A 14,212-nucleotide genomic window follows, 5' to 3' on the forward strand; every position below is an offset into this window, starting at 1 on the left:
TCTAACATGTAATGGGATTTAAAAAAAAAAAAAAGAAGTTTAAAAATGATTTAAAATACTTAAGAAGTGCAAGACAACCAGAGGGAGGAGAAAGGGAGGAAAGAGCAAAATCAGGGTAACAAGACGTTCTCCACAATACAACGATCGAAGAGGAAAAACTGGCTAGAGGTGGGGTGGGCCTTTTGTCATTCAGACAGGGCTTAGGCTGAAATCTTTGAAAGGGAGCAGGAAAAAAATTGCACAATGTTAACAGACATAGCCAGAGGACGAACACAATGTGATTTTTCTGTTTCCCTGTAAGCGTTTCTTGTCTCTGCGTACTCCAGCATCTTGTTCTTTGCATCTCTGTTTGTTTATGGAATAGTTTACTTAACCACGGTTGGTTTATGAGCAGGCATGATGCAGAATGCAGCTCCAACAAGACTCAATAGATATTTTTCATGGATTAATTTGGCAATTGTTTTCTCCAATTGCAATAAAACATTTTAGTTAATTAATTAATTTTTTCATAACTTTTTATCACTATATTCAGTCATGAACGACTGAATTTTCAGCTCCGTTAACTGACAGCTGTGCCGGTTGTTATGGGAAACAACCTCACTGACTGAACCGTTTCACTAAAGGCAGTCTTGGGAGAGGCTTTCTCTCCATAATTTACGAGTGGGCTGGGAGCCAGCGAGCGTTATTTAACAACCACAGACACGTGCTGTCTTTGCATTCACGGCCAATGAGGAGGTTGGGGAAATCATTTTCTTCCAGAAATGGTGAGCCCAGGATATAATTTATTAGTGCCAAAAAAAGCACCAATTTATTTAAAAAGGGGAAAAATAATCAACTGGAGAGGTAGAGACAACTGTTTAGGTGGCTAAATTATTACTTTGTGGATTAGTTTCTCTTTTACAACCAACTCTGAATGATATCTCAAGTGTGTGCCATTAGTTTTATCATGGTAATTAAGGTATGACAAAAGGGAATTTTGTTAACAAAATTAAGTGTAAATGACTGAACACCAGACGTTGAAATAAAGACGAGCAATGCTGTGTTGTTTCTAAGGTCTTTGTAATTACCGTTAGTCTCCATTCTGTAGACGTGACGCTTTTATTGTTAAAAAAAGATCCTTACAACTATTTTTCAACTGGTGATTTATTCAACAGAGTTTGACTGCAGTTCACGCAATTGGTTACAAAAACACACAGTTTAAAAGGCACAGTCAGTCATTTTTTAATGTTATTGAATAGGGAAAAGAAGTTGCACTCATATAAATAAATATTTATTACTATAAATTTTCAACAAACTGATGCAGTTTCATAAAGTTAAATATAATACATTATGACTACATTTTAAGTCCAGCAGCAAAAAGAGAGCATACCAACAGAAAGGTTTAAGGTTTCTTAATAACTAGTCTATTGTATTGCGGTCAGAGATGAGCTGACTCTTGTTTCAGACCCCTTTACAAGTACAGGTTCCTCCAGAGTAAATAGACGTGGACCTCTCACTCAGCATAACGACTGCATGCTGAGGTGAACAGCAGACTGACAGCCTACACTCACTACAGATGAGTGCCAGCCACATTTTTGATGTGACACAGAAGTAAAAGCACAAAATACAACGAAATATTTAACTGACACAAACCCATTTTTTAAATTCTAGATTAAAAAAAAAACACTGGCAAGTCATAGCCGATAAAGTGCACAGTCCAAATGTAATGTCTGAACCAAAATGGGTTTGTTCAACAGCGCCATAGCTGGACTGGCCCGGTGGGCCGATGATTTTTTTTAAAACATTTATTTATTTGTATAACAGTATAAACAATGAGAGGTGGTGGATTGGCCAGATGCTGGCAGATGTGTAAAAATAATTCAGTTGTTTGGTGGTGGCTATGGCGGAGCTGCCACAAGAGGCCAGGTGGATGAGGGAAAGGTGAGGCAGGAGCAGAGGCCCGAGGCGGCCGCCGGTCCGAGTGTCAGGTGAACTGAACTTCAGGTAAGAAGTCATGACCTGCAGTCTGTCTGGGTCAGATATAAAGGTGGAGTTTATTTTCGTTGTGCTGACTTTTTACCGTCAGTCGCAATAACTCGTACTGCGTGCTAGCTAGCATGACGTGGTTTCTATACAGCTGGGTGGTGCTATGTTACTGATAGTGAACTTTATTTTATTCATAAGGTTAGTTAGTAGCTGCCAACCGTCCCCTAAAAAACGGAATCGTCTCGTATTCAGAGAAAATATCACGCGTTTCGTATTGAGCTGAAAAGGAACACAGTTTGTCCCGGACTTCAGCTACAATGAAAAAGACACAAAGCTGGAGTTTTTCTCTGTCTTTACGCTGCAGCTGCCTCTTCTTCTCTCATTCAATCCTGAAACTGATCAATGATCAGCTGATCGGCTCTCTTGTTTGTTTATCACTTTGCGCCAGAAAGAGGAAACCAGCGGATGTCGCGCTAAACAACAGCAGCACGTTTAAGCTTGATCAGCTGTTGTTAGAATTTATTTAGTATTAATTTCTAGTATCAGCTGATGTTTGCTGGAGCCACAGCTGTAAAGCTGCTGGTCATGATGTCGGTTTGGATATGTGGTGAGAGGGAAACATGAAGATGAAACCAGGAGATGTCCTTACTGAATCATCAGAGCTGAACAGGTGATGGAGAAACAGGTTTACCTTTTAGGTGACATGAATGAGTTGAAGGGAAGTTATGAACTGTTTCTGAGAGATAAATAACACCAGGATCCTTTTCTAAGTAGCTGACAGCTGGTAACTGTGCAGGGGCGGGTCTAGCAAAGTGTTGACAGGGGGGCAGGTAGAGCATTAACAGGGAGAGGGGGGCACAAAGAAATACTTTTCTTTCTTATTCTCATTTAAAATGTCTAATTATCTGAATCTTACAACCAAAGTTTTTATCTGATGTACAACGTATAGAAATCATACATATACCAACAAGACTGTACATCACTGTCCCAACAGCGTTTGTTTTCATTCTAAGGCTTTATGATTTTTCCTATAATACCTGGGGGGCCGGTCTCTAGTCACAATGCCCGGGCCGATTTTTTGTCCCAGTCCAGCCCTGAACAGCGCCCATGAACTTTAATAGGGAAAGGAGGGGGAAAGGGTAATCTAGAGGTGATTTTTCCACACTGTACCTTTAACTGAAAAACCTATGTAGCAGGATACTGGTGGAAAAGAGCAGAGGTTTTGATTCAACCAGCTCCAAGTAAATACCAGACAAAAAAGCAGACTTGCATTTAAAAGGCTAGATGGTGCTCAGCTCTCCTTGTCACAAGCACTTAAATCAAGAAAGAAAGGCAGAAGCTAAAGCATGTGTAACCAGGGGAAAGGATGAGACCGGCAAAAACAGCAACATCAGGGATGTATCCTTATGTCTTTAACTCATCATCTGAATGCCTCTGTTAAAGACCTCACAGGCATTATATAATAACCTCATATCATTTGGAAAAATGCTTATGAATGGTCAGCAGCATCTGCTGAGAATGAAATTGTCAACAGAAATCTCTTCCTACAACAGCAAATTGGTTATCTAAAAGACTTTAAAACTAGAAAACGTTTGACAAACTCATCCAATAAACTGGAAATTCTTTGCGGCGGGAATGCCAATGACTTATTACCCTGAGGAGGATGCTGTTTGATATTACATTCTGTTAGCTCTCATATATTAATTGACATTAAAGTGTTATAAGAGGAAAGACCGACATAATAATCCACCTCCTGCATTACTTTTCATGCAGTGAAAGCTCCGTGTGCATTGTGTAACTTTAACCAATGCACTTTGACTGGGTTTATACCTGCTCCCTTTCTTCACAGAGGAAGTCTGAATTAAAATAAAGAATATATGAAAAACATTCATCTTTGTTGATGCAGTTTATACTGCAAGGATTCCACAATTAGCAAAGATCCAAATTTGGTTCCCACTTGTAGCATTAAAACAATACTATCAGTTATGAGAGGCATCCTCATTCAGCTAGTCCACTGTGTTCTCTAACCAGACCACAGCCTTTGGCTAAAAAGCTGGGTCTGTTCTGCTCCAAAATGCAGGCGCTTTTCCAACAGCTAATTACTTTGTCTCAACCCCAAAGCTGTCTCTGATAAGAGTTATGAGCTGCTTAGAACTAAAGGAAAACTGAGCAGCATACTGGCACATTAAGTGAAGAGATAGGATGAAGAGAGCTGCACGGCATGCCACTGGGACTATGGGTTACAATAATTAAGTATTTACATTTTGATTTATTTAAAATGAATCATTTACTCTTTTTAAAATTACCCTTAAAATGAGAAACAGCACTTATGACATGCAAATGTAATCCACATCTTAAGAAGTAAAGACAGACAAGTCATTCCAGCCGTCGCTGCCAGTTAATCAAATCAAATCACAAATCAAATCAAATCACTTTTTATTGTCACATCACATGTGCAGGCACACTGGCACAGCACATGCGAGTGAAATTCTTGTGTGCGAGCCCCACAAGCAACAGAGATGTGCAAACACAACAACACAAACGAGCAAAATACAAGAATGGCCAACCTGAAACTAATAAATATATGTACAATATATAATAGTGTATGCATTTCTGGATGTGTATACTAAATATTTTCCTGTGTGTGTGTGTGTGTGTGTGTGTGTGTGTGTGTGTGTGTGTGTGTGTGTGTGTATACACATTTTTACAAATTAAATAGTAAAAAAATAAAATAAAATAATAATAATAATAATAATAATAATAAAATATATAAAATATACAGAGTTGAATATGTGCAAAACAAGTGGCATTTATATACAGTGTGGAGTGCATAATGTTGAATCTATCAAACAAATCGCTCATGCTCAACTCTGACATTTTTTAACATAATCTATAAAAAGATGGCTGCATATGAACTCGAGCAGAATCTGTAGGCAAGGAAAAAGATCTCTAGTCTGCTTGAAGTCCAGATAATATTAACCAATAATGTATGAGCAAGCTCTGGCTTTGTGCATTGAAAACACTATGTTAGAAGCAAAAGAGGGATTACATTTTAGAAATAACCTGTGAACCATCAGTTAGAATCAGACTCCAGTATACAAAGCATATAAGAATAACTTTACATAGTATACTTATAATTACAGGCTATTCTGTGGTTTTGTGCCTTTTCTCCACATTAAAAGCCTCAACCAGGGTGGCCTTGTTTAACTCAGAGATTGTTTTTGTCATTAATTATATTTACTAGTACATTTTCATGCTACAGTATTATTTAGGCTGTTTGTGGTTATTGCAAAAATGTAAGTTTACACACTTAATCACAATGGTAATGTTTATAAGTAAAGTAAAAGTGGGTCATTTTAGCCCACTGTTGAGTGGCTGGTAGGCAACGATTGTGGATATTAATAAGATTTTACTGTTGTGAAACAGTTACAGGATGCTTTCATATAGTGGTTTAGGTCCATTAGCTCATTCCCAGGTGGTTACTATATCTGATAAGAACCTTTAGGGTGCCAAGTCTTTGGGGAGTTTGTGGTCAGGGAAACAAGCAACAGTCAGACAAGGAGTTTGTGTATTATATTAAGATTCAAGATTACCTACCATCAATGAGTAAGAACTTTCAATAGCAGTGATCTCGGCGCCAACTACAGTAATTCTGCTTTTGTCATCAGTCAGAGCCTTATAGGAGATTTTCCTCTGCATTCATTTAAACTTAATGCGTAAGCATAATATACTCTTATTTGATGATAACATATTTTGTTGACATTTATATTCAGGGCCAACATACTGCAACTTCCCACAGATTTATTTATATAACCTAGAAAGGTAAAAACACTGCTTCTCCTAACTTGCAGTGCAAATTCCAGCTTTTGATTCTGTTATTTCATTGCATATATGTTTGATAGTTTTATGTCCTTCTTTCTATACTGAAATCCACCAAGTGAACTCCAGTGCCATTAACCTGAGATCACCAAACAAAATGAGTGTTGATCCATGTAACCGTTCATGCAGTCTGGCACTCTGGACATATGAAGACTCAAAATTCAGACACATTGGTTCGCTCATTATTTTTTCCAAGTTCAAATCTGGTGTATTACCATGAAATGCAAGCTGACCTTGGATAATTCATTCAGGGATTTGGGTTGTTATAAATGTAGCCTCCAACAGCTAGCCTCAAGCAGAGATAAGAAACGGGCTGTGCAGGTCTGGCAAGCACATTTCTTTTTAACTCCACACCCAGAGTTTCTTTTTTTTTCTTTTTCTTATTTTCAGCCTGTAGACATAACCGACACTGCCTCAAGTGACATGACTTGAGGAAGCTTATCAGATTTTACGCAGCTCCCTATAGTGTTAAAGAAGACACTGTTACGTTTTTCACATGCACAGCAGAACTCCTGCTTACAGGCTTTTCTGATCTCTGATGGAATCAAATATTTTCCAACCTGCTTGAACGGGAAAATCAAGCTTGCAATCCTCTCTATCTTCTAAAGAGTCCAGGCAATAAAATGCAACATCGATGCAATCAAACCTGCAACGCTAAATGAAACAGAAAGCTTACCTTCTGCTGCTCGATTATAGTCGGTGACTATGTGTGTCTCCACTGGTTCATCTCTTTTTTTGGACTGTTTTAATATGCAACGTCTGTTTCTACCACCTTTAAGGCTGAAGTCTTAAATTCACTTGTGAAAGAATACACAGCAAACACAATCGCTTAGCTCATCACCCACAGTTATGCTCTTGCCCTGATTGTTTTCTACCATGGTAGACTAAACAGAAAACACTCTATTGTCTCTCCTGATGCTCGTGTTCCTTATTCCCAGCATGATGCCAGATCAAGGCTGTCTTGGCTGTCATTGTGTAATTATAATAATAATAAAACATATGATGCCGCTACATGATTCAAGCTCATAATGAGGGCAACTAAATTTCCCTGCTACCTGTTTGCTCAAACACTGAGCATATTGACACTCAGAAGACTGCTCATCTCCTTCTGGCCCAATTGACTGATGGATTTCCAAACTCTGCATCAGCCAAAGCTATTAAGTGGTCTGCTGGAGCGAAATGACTTTACTGTTCCCAGAGTGCAACATTAGGATCAGCAATTCCTGCCTGCTATTGTCTAGGGCCAATGTGACAGGGTTAATTTCTTGCCAGACAAGCACAAACATTTATGCTGACACGTGCAATAAATAACAATAACGGCAAAAAAAAAAAAAAAAAAAAAGGAACGAGCTTTATTTTCTATTTTTGCTTTTAGCAAAGATTTGGGGAGAGTATAGAGATCCATGCCAAAAGATTTCCACTGAACGAAAGCAAGCTAATAATTTCTCTCCCTTTTATTTTTTTTTACAATAAGCCACTGACCGCAGAATAGGCATAATATAATTAAAACGTTAACAATAGCTGCTGGTAACAGATCACCCTTTTTCCAGAATGTCATATAAGGTTTGCATTACGAAAAAAGTTTGTGGCCAGTGGAAAAAAAAAAAAAAATTTGCAGGACACCTTAAACGTGTTTTTTATATAATATAATTATATTAACATGTCTACATCTTTTCACAAGAACTATAAGACTACAAAATGAAAAAACAATTCTGTAATTAATGAAGGATGGCATGATCATTATCCCTCTACTCCAACTTTAAGTTTTGCTGCCACCATATTAAAAAAAAGAGAGCATATATTTGTCTGAAGGACATTTGGTATTTTCTTTTTTATTGTTGCTTGATGTAGAATTTTACTGCTCAACAGTTCATTGCCTTACTTTAAAAATCAAAAGCCAAAAAGAGCACGTGACTAGTCTGGACTAGACAGGTGAAGACCAAGAAACTCACTCACAGAGATATGTAGGGGGAAAATAAAATCTTTATTACTTTCTAAATTTCTAAAACCTGTGTCTATTAGTTTTGGATATTTCTACAGAAACGGTGCATTCACAGAAATGCAAGTTATCATGTACATTAATGCACCATTATACACCATAATAGATTCTGGCTTTGAGTCCAACTTCTCTTTTTATCTGCATCAAATATGAAATTACTAAAGACAGGTTTCCAGTTTAACTCAATCCATTGTGAAAAATGTGGGCTCAAAGAAAGTCAGTCACTTTATATTCATAATGCATATGGTTCTCTCTTTGTATAGTAGTGCTTTAACTTACATTTGTGGATACAGCAACACACTGTGTTCACTGACAACGGCTTTCAAAAGCATTCCTGAGCCCGTGCAGTGATTTTCACTACAGAACGGTGTCTGTTTTAAATATAGTGCCGCCTGAGGGTTTGAAGATCACGGCCATTCAATATTGGTTTTCTGCCTTGTCTTCTTGTGTAACGTGATTTCTCCAGATTTTCTGAATTTTTGAAGAAATGTGCTATAGATGATGAAATCCCTAAATTCAAAGCAATTTTACATTGAAAATGTTCATCTTAAATTGCAGTCGTTAACAGACAGGCGAGGCTTGCGAATCCCTTTCCATCTTTCCTTCTGAAAGAATCGAGCACGCTAGGATGCTCATCCTATGTCCAATCATGTTACCGTCCTTCGGCCAATTTACTTTATGCAACACAATATTTTCAGTCTTTTCTAACCCTATTATCATTTTACGCCTGTATGTCACCACAATAGATTTAAAATGAAAGATTCAAGACGAAAATGAATTTGATTCAGTGACGTCAACAAAAATAATAAATAAAGCTTTGTGGAATTATATCCATTTTTGTACACAGATGCATATTTTCAGGGGCTTATATGTAATTGGAGACTGAGTCAGAAGCTGTTCCACTGAAAGGTGTGCACTATTTATTCATTGTTTGTTTGTTTTGTTTTTTCAACAGCTTAGAGAGTTTTTCCCCTTACCCAAGGAGAAGCATTTGCATTTGGAAGCAGTTTCTGTGTCGAGCAGGCCATATTTAGGCTGCATTAACAAATCAAATTCCCAAAATAATAAGCTTGCAAATCAAGAGTATGGTAGATTGTGACCAAAAACCCATGAAATGGCTCAAACATACATGAAAGGCATTGGTGGTAACTGCAGGAAGCTTTCAATGATAAAGGGAAACCTTCACAACATGCAGCAAAGTGGAGAACAGCTTTCAAATCTTCAATAAAGGAAGACGAGATAAAAACGCAGAAGATTCACCACAAAGTGCAAACATTCAACAGAAAGGCCAAATTAAACCTTGCCTAATAAACAAATAAACAAAAACACAACACAACAACAATACTGAACATTCTTTGACAGCTTTAAAACATGGCGCAGGTATTGTGGCGCATTGGGTTGTTTCCTGGTTTCCACAGGGTCACTCATTCAGACTTTCAACTTAATTTCTGGTCCCCAGTCCAGCATTTAGACAATAGAAATTGAAATCTGTAAATAAGACGATGCAGAATACACTGCATACTGTTAGACATGACCCAGTGATATCGCCACCAAAATAGTATCACCTGTAGGTGACGTGCTTCCATACTTCCATTCATTTTGTAATACAGAGAGTTTAATCACTGTATTCATCGTCTTCACTACGCGGTAGTAGAGAGCCAAAGAGAACAGTGTCTTTGGCTCTGTTAGATGTGGGTTGCTGAACAAAAGTAAACTGAAGAGTTAATGATTTCTTATTGTAAAAAACAAAGCAACATTCAAACGTTTAAAACTAAATCAGGTGACTATTACGAAGAAAGATTCTTCATTATATGTCAGTAGTGTCACAGTAATTGTATACTTCACATCTAGTTATTATGTGGACCTTTTTGGCCTAGTCGCCTGGGAGAGCAAGTCTAACTTAGCAATATCCACAATGTTAATTTAGCTAAAACTGACAATGAGAAACTTTAGTTTTGTGTAATGAAAACCTTGAGCTTTAATACTGAATACTAATTCAGAGGCTGAAAGTATAACATCTAAGTGGAGCAAACTGTCAAGGGTTATTAGTCATACATCTTGTTTTCTTTTCTCTATTGTAGTGAGTGGGGTCTAGCTGCAGCGCTTCTTTGTCTGGAGGCCTTATCTGGCTGTGAAGCACCAAGCTCTGTGCTGCTGCCTCTATTGGCATGGCAGTGGAGGCGAGGCCTGCCATCCCAGATAAACCTCCCTCTGTTCTCCCAGCAGCCCAGCAGGCTTCGGGTTTGCTGCAGGTGTCAGAGAAAATGTTCCCATAGCTATTAGACTTTAGCGCTGCTGGTGACATGTTGGCACTTCTGATGGGACTGAAAATGGGTGAAAGTGTTGACAGAGGAGATGGAAACGGGCCACACACAGAGGCAAAAGTTAGACTGGGATGGCTACCTATTAGAATTGAGTTAAAATGGGAAATAAGTGATAATTAGTATTAGAATTGCATTTCACCTCATAAAAGCATGTCTCACATAATAAGAAAAGTCCACAAAAGTTTACAAAACTCCAAATATGATTCAAACTGGAGAAATTCATCTAATGATTTCTGTATACCATAAAGGAAAAAGAAACTGAGGCAGACAGGTTGTACTAACCACACAGTAACGACGGTTGTTGTTGCTGCTGCTGCTCCAAAACTGTCACCAAGGGAAAACCTTGTTATGCTCAATATTCAGGTGCCATACTGTTTCCAGATGGCAAGCACTGGGTGCAAGGAAATATAATTGAATCCTCTCAAACTGTTTCTTTGAACAATTTCCCAAACACTAGATACAGGTACAGTAGCCTCACAAACTTTCTTTTCAGTTTATCTGACATGAATGAGGAGCAGTTTGCACTGTGAAAAAAGGGAATAAGAGAAAACCTGGTCTTAGGACACGAGAGCAGACCTACACATTTCGCTTTTACAGCTGTACCTCAATGAAATAGCTCGTTTTCTTTTTACTATAAACTAAAAAGCTAGGTGAACACAAATGATGTTCTCCTTCAGCCATGTCGTTATGCCTATTTAATAAACAAAATATAAGGTGTCTCTTAAGTAGAGAAAACTTCACAAATATCTCTGAAGCCACCGCTGCATCCCTATACAACAACTAGCCCATCTGTGGGGAATATGGTCTGTGTTAATGTGGGGACAAACAACTGCCACGCAACCTTGCTAGGCAGAGAGCAAGTCTCTGAACTGGCAGATTAGACCACCTGGTCCTGCCAGACTGTCAGCCTATTTATACTCGGGAAAATAATTTACACCAGGACTGCCCAGAAGCATAGAGACGGAGACCAACGGGAGGCAGCTCTGTGACAATTCCAGCGTAAAAAAAGGAAGAAGGAAAAAAAGAGTCACTGTGTCCTGCTGCTGCAGTCTCATTCCTTATAAAGCTTTCCCTGCAGTGAGCAACAGAAAATTTTCCAGCTAAGAGCGAATACTTCTTCAGCCAAGAGAGACACCTCTCAGCATGTGAGAATTAAACAAAGGAACTGCTGTGTTAACATGACCCGAGTGTCCTGTCACCAGTGGAATCAGTGATGTGACTCTATTTTAAGGTTGCAATGATTTATAAGTGGATTTGATTAAAGATGTCACTTGAGAGACCCACAATATTACATGATGCAAGTTTGACATAAAACAAACAAACATCCTTTTGGTGACAGTAATGTGGCCTCCATACAGTAGAAGCTGTACAGAACTGCAATGAAGCCTCTGAACTAATGTCAGAGTTTCAAGCTGTAAAAACTGGTGTCAGTTATCAAAAAAATAGACAAATACATGAATACATATAACACAAGAAGGAAAAAAACTACAAAGGACAAGCAACAGCCTCTGGTCTAAAGTGTGGGCATGAATAAACTTTATGCAAGATCTGCTCTCCAAACTCTGGCAAATTCTGAAAGTAGTAAGGTTTTGCAGTAAACCACACTGCAATTAAATCAGGCAACGAGTCGTTTGAAAGCAAAACTTCCAAAGAGCTCTATTTTTTGCTCCTCCCGCGACTGACATTTTCCCATTAGTGGCACGGACACATAATTTGGTGGCACCAATATTTCATTTCAGAGAGCATTTCACGCAGTAATGAACATGTCACAAAGTGAAATTAATGTGTCACTGTGTTTAACAGATCCAATAAAAGTAAAGAATTTGAATCACTCAGAAATTACATATCAGACCCGTTATCACAGTTCATACAAGACCAGTGACAATTTATTCTACTGGTACTCTACTTAAATGTTCAATGTCATGAACTTAGCAGTCTCACTTGAAGCCACAACACACATTTGATTCTCAGCCACATTATCCTCCTAAGACTGACAGGCACGAGTGTGACATTGTGATTAGAGAAGAAAAGTCCTATTAGTAGAGCATCAGTGGAAGTAAACAAGCAGGAAATGGTGAACGTCTTCAGTTGTGCTGTCAGTCGACAAAAAAGCCCCTTGGTTAAAAAAGAAAGAAAGAAAGGAACTCAAATGTCTCTAAAGTTGTAAATCCCAAATCTGGATGGTGTATGCAACATTTTCAAAACAAATTTTCTTCTCAAATATGCAAGAAGCACCAAGTATGTTTGTTGGGGTGGCTCTAGGTCGGGAGGTAGAGTATGTCATCTAGAAACTGAACCTATGAAGTGCTCAGGTAGAAGAGCACTATATAAGAATCAGTCCATATACTCTATCTAATATTGCAGGGGTCTAAATACAGTTAGAAATTGTGTTGCAAATTCTCTCCATTTATATCCAGAAAAATAAATACTATGAAAACAGAAATATATAGATTGTTTTTGTTTAGGCTTGTTTACATCTTCTTTGTGACAAGAAGATTATCAAGCAAGGCTGTACAGTAAGAAAAGGAAGACGCACTAACCAGCATGGCTCTGCAGTGTTTTGATGTGGAAAAAGAACATTTTCCAACCCCAGCCCAACAGCTGCTCACAAAGCCGGCGATTTGCAGTGACCTGGCAACCAGAGACCATACAAAGTCAATGACGTTATGTGACTTCAACTGATGATGAACACTGGTTGTGCACTGAGTGGATCCCAAGACAAAGAAAGCACCCCACTGAAGGGACTACAGATGTGATCCCATATATAACAGGGTAGAAATAGTGCATTCTAGCTAAATTTGAAATTCGGAATTTCTGAGTTTCTGAGAATATGTTGGAGTGGTGTTTTTAAGTGGGAAAAAATAAAAAATAAAAACAAGCATTGTGTTGTATTGCTTGTGCCATTTTTCCTTACTTTTCCGTCTTTACTATTGGAACACACTCAACTTGGGAGTTGCATCCCTCTCAGCTTCCGAGGCAAATGGACCGCGGCACAAACACTTGAGAGAGTTACCTAGACAACCGGAGCCTGGAAGGTTGCTAGTGACCAGCCGTGAGTTTAAAAGCGATGTGTTACGAGCGACTCACTCCTTGTGTGGACGCAGCTTTACCAAAGGCCTTGGTCAAATGCACTTTGGAGAAATAATTTTAGAAAGAACAGATTCCACTCAATGTACACAGAAATAACTCCTGAGCCACTGTACTGCTTGTTCAACATGGAGATTTATTCAGACTTGCAGGAGTGACAACACTGTCATGTCACTATGTCATTCCCCATAAAAAATGGCTGGATATGACAAGGTACTGAGATTTGAAACACAAAATGTGGCAAAGAAAAAACAACTATGCTGTACAATCACTGCCGACGATGTGCATTATATACTCTACCACGCATGGTTCAAAATGGGCATACTGGGCCAAACTACTAAGTAACTGATGTTTGTCTAATGTGTAAACTTACTCACAAACATTCAGAGAAATATGTCAGAAGTTTATTGTGACTGAGAGTCAGCCAGTCCTAGTATTCCTTCTTCAATTGCTCTCAAGAAAGCAGCTCCAAAACCTTTTGATGACACAGAAAATACGAAAATCACAGATACTGTATGTGCATTAATGTGTTGGTGCGGCAGAGAGTGCTGAAGTGTGTGTGTGTAGGTGCTTCAACAGCCGTTTCAGCCTACTAGAAATTCAACCCCCAGCCTTCTTTGTGAAAATATAAAAGGCTGGAGGCAGAGATGAGTTCAAGATATTGTAATTAGCTACCACCATCACAAAACTGCTGCTGTAGAAAATGTGAGAGAAAAAGACATTAGTGAGTTTCATGATGTGGTCACTGAAACAAAATGGTAATTGTACCATTTTTTAGACTGTATTACTTTGCCCACTTCTGCTTCATAGTTTGTGGTTACAGTATAACAAAAATTGAGGCTGGCACAAGGCAGATAGCAGGTCCTAATGGTGATGAAAACAGATCAACATAGAGGAGTTGCAATCAGTGTGCAAGACACAATACATTGATCTTACATGGAGGAAAAACTGCATACAA

At 38.5% G+C, this 14,212-nt stretch overlaps 1 protein-coding gene across 3 annotated transcripts in view; it reads right to left on the bottom strand.

Moving 5' to 3' along the window:
• Positions 1-14,212, bottom strand: part of enox2 (ecto-NOX disulfide-thiol exchanger 2) — a 192,725-nt gene that overhangs the window by 151,036 nt on the left and 27,477 nt on the right. The window contains exon 4 of one of the 3 annotated variants that reach the window (XM_082504498.1): positions 12,708-12,798. The exons of the other annotated variants lie outside the window; for them this stretch is intronic. The gene's annotated coding sequence lies outside the window, so the exon portion shown is untranslated. The remainder of the gene's footprint in view (positions 1-12,707; positions 12,799-14,212) is intronic. 3 annotated transcript variants of the gene reach the window in all.

The sequence above is a fragment of the Aulonocara stuartgranti genome, assembly GCF_965226115.1.
Source record: "Aulonocara stuartgranti genome assembly, chromosome: 2".
Taxonomy (NCBI): domain Eukaryota; kingdom Metazoa; phylum Chordata; class Actinopteri; order Cichliformes; family Cichlidae; genus Aulonocara; species Aulonocara stuartgranti.